The 12,990-nt window shown below is 37.3% G+C and overlaps 1 protein-coding gene across 3 annotated transcripts in view; it reads left to right on the forward strand.

The window, feature by feature from the left end:
- The window catches only part of FSHR (follicle stimulating hormone receptor), a 175,011-nt gene that overhangs the window by 64,767 nt on the left and 97,254 nt on the right, over positions 1-12,990 (forward strand). The window lies entirely within an intron of this gene.

The following is a 12,990-nucleotide window of genomic DNA, read 5'->3' on the forward strand; positions in this document are numbered from 1 at the left end:
AATCTACCAATATGTAGTAATACCTGAAATATGCAAAGCACTGACTAGGCTCTTTGGAATAGAGACAGTGGCATAGTTCTTATTTTACAGAACCATGCCATATATTCAGAGAGGTAGGACATCAACTTATAGGATTTTAGTAAAAAAATAAAACACAGCCATTTACTAATGGTGAGGGCAAGGCGAGATTTGAGTTTACCTGCAGGAAATAGAACATTTCATTGAAAAGAAAATGGAGGCAGATTGTGGAGTGCCTCAACTGTATGACAAATTAGTTAAGATTCCTGGAGGCAGTGTTAAGCAATTGAAAGGGCTTTGTGTGTTTTTAATTTTTGTTGTTTTTTTTCTTTTGTTTTGTCTTGATTTTCAGTAGCAGAGTATCATGGCAAGCAGCGTTTAGGAGGAGTATTCTGGTCATGGTAGATGAGACAGATTGCACAGTAGAAAACAGAGGAAGACAACCTGTTAGTAGGTCACAGCCAAGGTTACAGACATGAGGAGAGGAGGGGAGGATGGTCTGGCCTGGAAGGTAGCAGAGGGAGGGAAGGAAGGGTAAGCTCAAGTGATTTTGACCTTGACTAAAGAAAAAGGAGGGCTACCACTTATTCAGTAATCCCCTAGGATGATCTTTATTCCATGCTGAGGGCTTCACATAAAATTATCTCTTTTTGTTTAAAACAGAATATGACTGAAATGGGAGGCCACTTGAAGAGGATTCCACTATATAACCACACTAAAATTTATCTTATAGGGCCTTGGAGATCATCCAGTCCAACCCCCTCACTTTACAGAAGGGACTTGAATTTTCTCAGTCATTTACATACCTGGAACAGAGCCAGAATAGAGCCCTGATTTCTGATTTTTTACCCTAATGATCTTCACCACGTTGCTTCCTTGTCCCAAGCTTTCATATAAATGGACTATAAATCAGGTACCAGATTCAGGTAAGAAAATGCAAGTGAACAAGTGATAAAATGAAAGTGAACAGGTGATAAAATGTGGTATAGAAAGTAATTCCATAACCACTCAATGCAAACAAGGGAGGAGGGAGCCAGAAAAAGAAAGTCTCCACAACCTTGATGTAAAGGTTGTACAGAAGAGGAGATAAAGTCAGCAGTGATATACAGTTAGCAGTAGTGCCTACATCCCTTTTATCAGCCCAGCACAGATGTTGAGATAAGAGGACCTGAATGGAAATAAAAGGAAACCAGATTCAAACTAGCTCTTAGAAAGCCCTGTTCACTGCAAGATGATAAAAGTGAAGAATTACCACTCTGGAAATGTTGTTGAGGGAAAAATCAGAGGGACTCAGGGAACAGTGAGGTGTCGTTGGAGCTGGGTTTGGAGTGGTACCTGCCTCATGAGTTTCTGTCTTATAAATTTTTTTTTCTTCTAAAGAAAAAATCATGTAGTGTGAGTTGACACAACAGCATATGGCAGTATCTGCCTCAGAGAGATTATCTGGAAGTTTAACCAAATAGATACTCTATGGAAACTCAAGACAAATGGAACTCCAGTCCTGTAGCCAGCCACTCTGGTATTATGAGACAGTTACTAAGGCTGGACCCCTGAGTTGAAATGTTTCTTGGCTCCCATAAACCGTGCCAAAAGGGAGAGCCCAATTATCCACTCTGTCCTGAATTGTTCACCATCAGCCCATGTAATAAGAGTTAATTAAGGACAGGAAGTACGAGTAAGAATGCTCTCCATGTCTTTCTATTCCTTGCCCTATCTAAGTTCCCAGCACTTTTTCTCTCACCAATAAAGCAATTACACAGGATGGCTTGGGTAAAGTTTTTACCAATTCAGTTATCATATTGATCAAGATAGATTCAGTAGGGTACCATCAGAAAGTAACTTTCTTCTTCACTACAACTGCCAGGCAAAATCACTTTGTTGCCTCCTTTTTCTGCACTGGAGAGAAATTTGGGGCAGGCATCATAGATGTTCCAGCCTCATAAATCAAAGTCCAGTGTTATCCTATGGACTGCTTCATACCCAGAAACCCCCGACTGAGGAAGAAAGAGTTTTGTCTTTCCTCATTTCCCTTTTTCCCCAATTGCCGCTTTCTTTGGCCTCATGTGGGTTGGGTCTAGGAGGGATACAAACTGGCTGGGAAGGTACTGCATCCTGCTCTGAGGCCAGAGTGGCTGTCTGGACCCTCTGGGTGTTGCTGATATTCAAATGCCAATTCTTATTGTCACTGGAGCATATATGGGCTGCTCAGGATCCCTCCTGCTAGAAGTCTCCATCTGCAGAAAAACATTTCCCCCTCCCATCAGCTTCCAGCAGCCCACATTTGGGGTCAGTTCACTGTACAGGCAAGCCCATCTTCCTCACTATAAGCAGTTTAGCTCCCTTCTGCTGGCTCTAGGTCTGGCTCATGGGAAATCCACACCATTGTCTATAAAACTACAACTCTCTCCCAAAGCGAGAGATACTTCTATCTGGATACTTCCTATCTTTAGAGGTCAGACTTGGGTCATGTTCCAGTCTTGGTTATCTCCCCCAAATTGCAGGAAATACATGTTAACCCCCTTAACTGGTTCTATTACCTCCCACATTTGACTTAAGATGAAGAACAAGGACCCACTCCACACCATGGAAAAGGGACACAAAGAACACTCACAACTCTATCCCAAGAAATCCTCATGGGAGACCCTGCAACTCCCAATGAATCCTTGGCATTTCCTTACACTGCCTGAAGGTGGGTGAAGGGCTAATGCCAGCTGAACCCATTTCTCCGTATTTACAGTGACAGAGCACCTCACATCTAGACAGTTAAGATTCATGTGAAAATGTGAAGAGGTTCTAGAAAAATAAAGTAACTTAAAGTCAAAATATATGGAAATAACCCCTTCCTATTTTCCAATCTCTTCCTTCCTGCTCTTCCCTGCCCCACTGGCTTCAAGACCCATGTGTAAAAAAAGAAGAAATGCAACCAATTAGATACATGCATGATTTGGACTGTGGTATAGCTGTCTGCTGGATCATGGTAAACAGTCAAATCAAGTTATTTAAAATCTATTTTTTTCTGGGTGCTTTGCTCATTTAGTTCAATCCACCTCTTTGGATAGTTTTCCTAAACACATTCCCAGAAAGTTAATTAGAGTAAGAGTTTGATCTAAAGAGTGTGAAGCTCAAAAACTCTTGGCATTTTGAGGTCAGGAAGATGATCAATTTCTTTTTGTATATCCTTTGCCAAGCTGTTCTCGCTTTAATTTTTAAACTTGTGTGAAATTCAAAGAACACAGAGCCTAGTGTCATTTACACTTGGGCCATCATAAAAAGGCAGCTTTCTCAAAAAGAATATTGGCTGTTTTCCAGGATTCCAGCAAGCTTTTTATGGGATCTTTTAAACTATTCTCCTTTAAGCCAAAAAGGGAAATTAAATTTGGCCAAGGGTGAATGGACTGCCCAAGATATGAATTGCTTCTAACAGAGACAGAGTTCAAGGGAATCCTAAAGCTTCCAATTTCAGGGAAGAAAAAAAGTAAATCCCACCTACTCCATTTATCATGAAAGAGACGTTAAATAAACTGCAATATACTCAAGAAAATTTTCTTTTCAGAGCCATTTTGATGAATTGTGCGTTTTTAGAGAAATCATTCAGACCCTTTATGCCCCCTTACAGAGGAGAGGTGCCATCTGACAAGAACAATATGATGATACTTTTAAATCACTCCCTCCATTTAAAAACAAATAAATGATGCTTTGGATATGGCCTGGTGAGAATTTCAATCTTGAAAAATTATGAAATATTTTAAGTATGAAGTATAGAGAATAATATAATCAACACTCATAAAACACCTAACCCAGCTTTGCTTAATCTTAACTTTTGGTCATAACTGTTCAGATGGTTTTTAAAAATACAAAATATTTTAGATATGGCTGTGTCCCAGTCCTTTTTTCACAGAAGAAATAATACTTTGCTTATTTAGGTGTTGATCATTCTCAAATTTTCCTTTTGATAAATATATATGCATCTCTAAGCATGTTTTATAATATAGGTTTTATTATTCAGGAAAGGAGAGAGGCCAACAGATCAGGAGACAACTGATCTTGAAAAGATACACTGTTATACTCAGACCCCACACTATGTAGGGGCACATAGGGAAGCACCAGGAGGCAGAGGGAGCTGGGTCAAGGGAAATATGGCAAGAGCCTTTATTGTGGCTTCCATGGGAAGGAACTGATGAAACAGCGTAAGCAGGTTTAGGATCATCTGATTTAAATAAAATTCCAAGGACTCTAGGGTGTAGCGCTGCCATGGGATGATTAGGGCAAGAGAATAGACTGTAAGGGGGCCTTGGGGAAGGTGGTTGGCCCCAATGACTCTGAATTAGTTGGTTTGTATATAAAAGCACACTCACAGGCCACTTGTTTGCCATTTGGAGGAATTAGCTAGAGCTGGTAGGAGTACGCCCTCCAGAGTCATCAAAACTCCAAGATATCCAAAACTCAAAAATACAGAATAAAAAGATATGATTTATTTGCAACAATATGCTATTTTCCAGGGTAGCCTTTATAAAAATCATATTCTATACATACTGCATGTATATGGCACTGGCTTTTTCCTTCAATATTATGCTTTAGAGATTTCTTCAGATTGTTGCATGCAGCTCTAGTCAGTTCATTTCTTTCCACTGCTTTATAACTTGGCTTTATAATTGACTGTGGTTCAATATCTAACAGTTTATTAATATTTATTCATGCTCTTGTTCATGACCATTCATTTCTGATTTTTTACTATCATAAATTATGTTGCAGTAATTAATCTTTTACCTGTCTCCGGGTACACATGTAGCAGAAAGACATGAAATAGCTAAGTTCAAAGACATTTGTATCTTTGAATTTAACACATATTGCCCATGGCTACTGAAAGTACTCCTAGCAAATTACCCTTCCATCAAGAGTGTAGAAAATGCCCTATTTTTCCATGGCCTCTCCAGCAGTGTTATTGTGAGGTTTTCCTTTTGATGTTTGCTAATATGATGATGTATAATGGTATCTAATTATTGTTTAAATTTGCATTTTCCTGACTGCTAATGAAGTTGAGCATCTTTTAATATGTTTACTGGTTGTTTGCATTTCCTCCTATAGAAGTTGCCTGTTTAGGGGCGCCTGGGTGGCGCAGTCGGTTAAGCGTCCGACTTCAGCCAGGTCACGATCTCGCGGTCCGTGAGTTCGAGCCCCGCGTCGGGCTCTGGGCTGATGGCTCGGAGCCTGGAGCCTGTTTCCGATTCTGTGTCTCCCTCTCTCTCTGCCCCTCCCCCGTTCATGCTCTGTCTCTCTCTGTCTCAAAAATAAATAAACATTAAAAAAAAAAAAAAAAGAAGTTGCCTGTTTATATTTTGCCAATTTTTCTACTGCACTGTATTTTTATTATTTTGTAAAGTTCTTTATATTCCGGATGCTAACACTTCGTTAGTTGTATGTATTGCAGATCACTTTCCCCAGTCCACAGCTTATCTTCTCATTCGTTTATGTATCTGTTTAACAGAAATTTTAAGTTAATATAGTCCAGGGTATCAACTTTTTGATTTTGGTGTACAGTTTTCTGTGTTATATTTAAAAGTTTTAGGAGTTTTAAACCTTTGATTTTTCCCATTTAGATCTTTAGTAAGCCTGGAACTGAGACGTTAGTATGGTAATGTTATCTTTTTCTACAAGCATAGTTTCAGCATCTCTGGTTGATTATTTCACATTTTCCTCCACTGATTTTTAATGCTACTCTGTCATTTGCCATTTCCTTTTGTTTATCATCTATTTTTGTAATCTTTATTCTCTTCCACTGCCCTAACTTCTTAATCTCTGTCAATACCACAACATTTTAATCACTTTTAATTTCTAAAATTTATATTGCCTGGAATGTCAATTCCCCCAATCTTGTTTTATACTCTGAATGTTCTTCCATATGAATATTAATCACCTAGTCAATTTCCATTCACATATACCAAAAAAAAAAAAAAAGGAAAAAGAAAAAAGAAAACAAAAGAAAAGGCTATTGTGCCTCAGATGTGTCATATGCTTAATTTATATACTAATGTAGATTAAAACCAATACCTTCACGGGGTACCTGGGTGACTCAGTTGGCTGGGCATCTAACTTCGGCTTAGGTCATGATCTCATGGTCCATGGGTTCGAGCCCAAATCCGGCTCTGTGCTGACAGCTCAGAACCTGGAGCCTGCTTCGGATTCTGTGTCTCCCTCTCTCTCTGCCCCTCCCCCGCTCATGCTGTCTGTCAGTCTCTCTTTTTTTTTTTTTTTTTTTTTAATTTTTATTTTCAACGTTTTTTATTTATTTTTGGGACAGAGAGAGACAGAGCATGAACGGGGGAGGGGCAGAGAGAGAGGGAGACACAGAATCAGAAACAGGCTCCAGGCTCCGAGCCATCAGCCCAGAGCCTGACGCGGGGCTCGAACCCACGGACCGCGAGATCGTGACCTGGCTGAAGTCGGACGCTTAACCGACTGCGCCACCCAGGCGCCCCATGTCAGTCTCTCTTTCTCAAAAATAAACATTAAAAATTTTAAAGTAAATAAATAAAAATTTTAAAAAAAATTTTAAAAAAACCAATACCTTCACAATGTTGAGAACTTCCCATGTAAAACTGTGGCATTTCTGTTTGTTCGGGGTTTGTTTTTTAAAAGGTTTTCCAGTTAAGTATTTGATTATTCTCCATATAACCCTAAACCTTTTTTTTTCTTATATTTCTTTTATTGAATAAGTTTTATGACTATTATAATTGATACACTTTAAGATAACCTAAGAATGAAAATTATTTTGTGCACTAATTATATAGCCAGTTACCTTGCTAGACTTTCTCATTAGTTCTACTCCTAACCTCTTAAAGGAAAGTTATTTGTGTAGACAATAATGTTACCTATAGATGAGAGTTTTTCATCAATAATACTGATATTTTTCTTCTTCTTCTCTTAACTGTCTAGGCTAGTACATCTAACACAATACTGAATGGATGAGGTAATGGTAAACATCCTTGCCTCATTCCTAATTTTAAAAAGAATATCTCTAATACTTGACAATTGTGATATTTATCGTAGTGTTTGATAGATTTTTATTCCTTACAGATTAAGAATATTCCTCCTTTTCCTTGTTTGTCAAAAAGTTTTATCATGAATGAAATTTTTTATTAAATATATTTTCTATGCCTATTAAGAAAATCATGTGGTTTTTCTCTTTTAATTTCTCAATGTGGAAATTTTACCAGCGTTTCTAATATTTAACAACCCTTGAATTCTAGGACAAATTCAAACTGGCAACATTATTTATTTAGCCTCTATTGAGAACATATTGCTATTATACTATTTCAGATTTTTCCATTTACATTAATAAGTGAGATTGGCCTAATCTTTCTACTCTTTTATTGTCCCTGTCTGATGTTATTACTGATGTCATACAAGCCACATAAAATGGGTTTGAGAACATTCCCTCTTTTCTTGGTCCCTGGAATAGTTTGTATAAGATTGAGATTTTCTATTACTCTAAAAAGGCATAATTTACTTCTAAAATGATATGATACTGGGGCATAAGGGTGGCTCAGTCAGTTAAGAGTCCAACTCTTGATTTCAGCTCAGGTGATCATCTCACCGTTTGTGGTATCAAGCCCCTTGTTGGGCTCTGCGCTGACAGTGCAGAGCCTGCTTGGGAGTCTTTCCCTCTCCCTCTTTCCATGTCCCTCCCCTGCTCTCTCTCTTATTCAATCAATCAATCAAAAAATAAATAAAATATCATGTTAACCTTGTTTTGGGGTGGATGGGTTTTAAACTACAAACCCAACTTATTAACAGTTTTAGATTCATTCAGTTTTTCTATATATTCATTAATCAATTTTGGTAAGTATATATCTCAAGGAAAATTATCCATATTGCCTGATTTTTTTTTAATTTAATGCTTTGGAATTGTTCCTAGGGCTCTCTAATTTAAATCTTGCTTCTCTGAAGGAAACCACCAACAAAATGAAAAGGAAACAAACAAGTTTTTTTGTTTTGGTATGTGTGGATGGAAATTGTTAATTCACTATGTTGGACACCTGAAACTAATGCAGCATTGTGTCAATTATACCTCAAAAAACAAAAAAACAACAACAAAAACAAAACTAATGTCTTTACCTAAGTGCCATTTTTCATAACTCTCATTGTTTTTTGTTGTTGTTGTTGTTGCTTTGTTTTTTTTTTTTCTTGGTTGAAGTGGACAGATTTTTTTTTTATTCTATTGATCTTTCTAAAAAATTAGCTTTTGAGTTTATTAATCTTCTCCATTATAATCTTTAATTTCTACTCTATTAATTTTTTCTATTCTCTTTAGGTTTCTTCTCTCAAGTCAAAGTTAAATTTTGAAATGTGTTTTAAAGTTAATCTCTTAGGTTCTCACTTACCTTATTTCTATAATGAAAACTTAGGGGCTCAGTTGGTTCAGTGTCTGAGTCTTGATTTCAGCTCAGGTCATCATCTCAAGGTTTATGAGTTCAAGCCCTGCATCAGGCTCTGCTCTATAGACTCGCATAGAGCAGAGCCTGCCTGGGATTCTGTCTTCCTATGTATCTGCCTCTCTCTCTCTCTCTCTCTCTCTCTCTCAAAACAAATAAACATTACATTTAAAAAATAATAAGTAAATAAATATGAAAATTCATCAAAAATAATGCCTTTACCAGTACTCCTGATTTAAAGGAAATCTCAACAAAACTTCATTAATTAGAGCTAGATCAGTAAAATCATAATCAATCAATTATCACAAAGTTGCTGGTTAAAACAGACCTGTAAGAAGGGTTTGCAACTTTAAGTGACTAATGGTTTCATTCAACAAACATTCAGATAAATGTACTTTTCCCTAACAATCATTTTTAGTGGTAAAGTTATAAGTCAAAGTCCTTGAAACTATTCTGATAAACCTTTCAATATTCTAAGAAAACTCCTTACTCATGTTAGCAATAAACTTATGAAGCAAATCTTTTAATTTTATAAATATTTTTTCTTGCTTATTTTTGAGAGAGAGAGAGAGAGAGAGAGAGAGAGAGAGAGACAGAAGGGCAGAGAAAGAGGCAGATACATAATCCAAAGCAACTCCAGACTCTGAGCTGTCAGCACAGAGCCCTATGCGGGGCTCAGACTCACTAACAGTGAGATCATGACCTGAGCCAGTCGGACACTTAACCGAATGAGCCACCCAGGAGCCCTGAAACTTAATCTTTTACAATGAAACAAGTTAGTATAGGTTAAACTGTATCTATACATCAAGTTTTAATGTCTGGCTGAGTGTTTATCTTCTCAAAATACCTCTATCTCAACAGCCCCTCATTTTCCCAACCGTCTTATGAAATGACTTTTGAGTTTGTACCGTAAGTTCTACCCAGAAATGCAATAAAGAACTACCGACTTTATAGTTTTCTGTTTCCACTGTTCTGTTGTTGCTTTGTTTATTCACTGTGTTGAAATGTAGCTTGTGAAATTTCCATCTTTTTTATTTCCATTTTAGGTAAAATAATTTAAAGCCCTTAACTTCTCTGTATGTGGCAGCTTAGCTGCATCCCTGAAGTTTCATGTTGTATTTTCATTACAGCTCAATTCCAAATAATTCCTAATTATTATGTAATTTCTTCTGTGACCCATGTGTGACTTAAAAGAGTGGGGTTTTGTTTTGATTTAGTTTTTACTTTCTAGATGTTTGTACATGTGTTGTTGTGGGGAGGCTGTTAATTATTATCTCTTTTAACTAATTTCTAAGTAATTTAAATGCACCACATCAAAGACAATTATTTGTTCTATACCAATTGCTTTGTGACCTAATTCTTGGTCAATATTTTTTTCATTGTTGTTTGTTGAATAGGTGAGTTTTCCAACCATTATGAAAACCCACCTATTCAATAAGGAACACTGATTTCTCTGTTCACTATTCCTTCTTGTTTTTGTGCCTTCCTACCAGATTATACTTTATTTCTCTAAAGGAATTCCTTTGCTGAAATTTCATTAATGACTAAATTTGTCTAAAAGCATCTTTATTTCATCCTCACATTTGAATGTTTATTTCTGGGTATAGGATTCTAACCAGGCAGTATTTTCTCTAATTATGAAGATATTTTTACAAAGTTTGCTGATTATTTTTATTTGAAGATAATAGGTCTATTTCTGTTTTTATTTAAAATAGTTTTTCTTTTGACTCCACAGTTTTAATTCAGAGGTATCTGGAAGTAGATTTATTTTTGTTTTCCTTCCTAGGACTTGAGGTTTCAAAATCTGCGATTTAGGTCTTTTATAAATTATGGACATTTCCAGATGTTAATTCATTAAAAATTGCCTGTCTCCCATTTTCTGCCCCTTTTATTTTCTAGAATGCATGAGATAGTTAAATAGACAGCACAGAGAAATAAATCTTTACATTTCATCTTCTATATCTCATCTCACACAACATCTTAGCATCAAAACATAAGTCCTTCACTACCAAGTCCAGAAACTGACCTCCTCCCTGAATAGTTTGGCTTCAATCTATCCTTTTAGAATTCTGTTTGCATTCACCACTCAGGGTTCCATCTGGTCTTCAGTTGCTTTACTTTGGGCCCCTGGGGATTTCTCATACTTTCTTAGAAGCACAACTATGCAATTAAAACAATATTTATTATGATTTATAGAAGACTTCTGGGCAATTTTAGTGAAAATATCTTCAAGTTATCTAGTTCATAACATTTCGGTAAATGGAAGTCAAGACTATGTCTTTAAAAAAGGCTTTAATTATGTTAATAGCTTGGAAACATTTAGGCATAAGTGTTTGTAGAAAACTTGTATGCTACTAGGGTTGAATCAAAAAGCACTATCTAGTTGACTTAGTATTTGCTTTTTCAAGTTTGTTTTCATCATTCTTCTGTCTTGTGATAATAGGAACAAAAGAGTGATAGAAACAAAAGGGACTTGTCTATGTTACTTAAGACAAAATGAGTGCAAACCACAAGAGACTCTTAAATACTGAGAACAAACTGAGGGTTGATGGGAGGTGGAGGAGAGGGGAAAATGGTTGATGGGCATTGAGGAGGGCACCTGTTGGGATGAGCACTGGGTGTTGTATGGAAACCAACTTGACAATAAATTACATATAATAAATGAATAAATACATGTAAAAATATTTTTTAAAAAGATTAAATGAGTACCTTAACTTTGATTCTTTTCAGATGGGAGTTCTAGAAGTTGACAGTCTCCCAGGCACGTAGTCCTTAATCTTAATTTAGATCTCTTTTTATTTACATGGGTTTAGTATGACCTGATGGTTTTGAAGTCCAGACTCAAATTCACCCACCTCTTCCAATCTTCCTTTTATGTATTTATGTACTTTAGGATCTTTCTCACTTCAATATTTGCATAACACTTATAGTTATTACATCAACTGTATCCCACAACTGTTTTCTGGTATTCCAACATTTCTGGCTTTACCTTTCCACATATATAAACTCCTCCAAAGCAAAAACGGCACTTAAGATTCTCTCTCATGCTTCCTCCCCATAGAGCTGGTGCACCTGACAGCCAAAAGCAAGTAAACAAAGTTAAAGTAAAATATCGTTTGCCGGGATAATTTCATCTGCAATAGGAGTTTCACTAACACCAATAAGTAATAAGAGAATGAAGTAATGCAGGTTTGCAAAACTATCCAACTCCTCAGTGCTTATTTCATTCCTGCTGAAACACCGCCTTGTGGAAGGAAAGATTCGGGGAGGAGTGGGGGAAAGTACCTACTAATCAGTTACAAAGCAAGAGAAAGCCAGAGGAAGGAATAGTATTCTTGTCACAGAGATTCCAAAAGGGTCACTTATAATTCCACTCTCAAGCCTAGAACTCTCAGACTGATTAATAGCCATTCAAGAAAAAATTTGAGTACTTGCCACATACCAGACAGTTTGAGGGCATTCGGTAGACAGTAGTAGACAAATCATACCAAAATTCCTGCCTTCACGGAGTCTGTATTCTAGTTATAGGCTAGAGATAAATACATATGTGAATACATAAATAAATAAATAAATATAGTGTACAAAATGTCAGAAGTGCTGTGAAGAAAACTCTGAGCAGGAAAGAGAGCCAGGGGCAAAGTAGGGGAGGTTGTCATTTTAAATAGGGTGGTTAGAAAAAGCATCACTAAACAAGTGACATTTGAGCAAACAGCAGACTGGAGGCGGCGGCCACGAGGATATCTGAGAGAGGAGCGCTCCGGGCAGAGAGAATTGCAAATGCAGAAACACAGGCAAGAAGGAACCTGGCATGTCCAAGAACTAGCAAGAGAGTACTGTGAAAAGAACAAGAGAAGCAAAGGGGAAAACTGACAAAATGGAGAGTACAGGGTCTGTGTAAACGGAGAGCAGGGAAATCCATACATCACTGTATACAATGTGGGTTTTTTCCTGGAGGAGATGAGGAGCCACTGGAACAAACTTCGTGGAAGAGGGAAGCAAATATTTCAAGTAGAAGAAAATGGCAAAAACTGAAGGTGGCTGATGTTGAGAGTAGAGTTTTTTTGATGAAGTAAATTAAGGCGTATTTGTATACTGATGGGCAGGACTCAGTAGAGAAGCAAACATAGGTGAATAAAATGTACCCAAGAGAGGGGGAAATTACTGTTGTGGTTACCTCAACAAGAAGAGAGGAGACGAGATCTGATGTGGATTGGAGGCACTATTCTCAGCCAGGTCCAGAGTCCTGGTCACCCATGGTAACAGGAGGGAAGGCAGGGTATGGCTTCAGGTGCAGATGGCTTAGTGGCTACAAGCCATGTGAGAGCATGAAGTTCTCTTCTATTAGGTTCATCTTCTCTTTGAAATAGGAAGCAAGGTCAGCTATGAATGGCAAGGGAAGAGGTTTTGGGGGTTGGACTAGAGAAAGAAAAGAGGCCTTACACAAGCTACAGGAGGGCAACATGGAGTACTGATGATGAAAGTGTTCATATTCCAGCTCTGCCATGTATCAGCCAAGTGACCCTGGGCAAATCTATGAACC

Source organism: Neofelis nebulosa, chromosome 9 (assembly GCF_028018385.1).
Source record: "Neofelis nebulosa isolate mNeoNeb1 chromosome 9, mNeoNeb1.pri, whole genome shotgun sequence".
NCBI classification, from domain to species: Eukaryota; Metazoa; Chordata; class Mammalia; order Carnivora; family Felidae; genus Neofelis; species Neofelis nebulosa.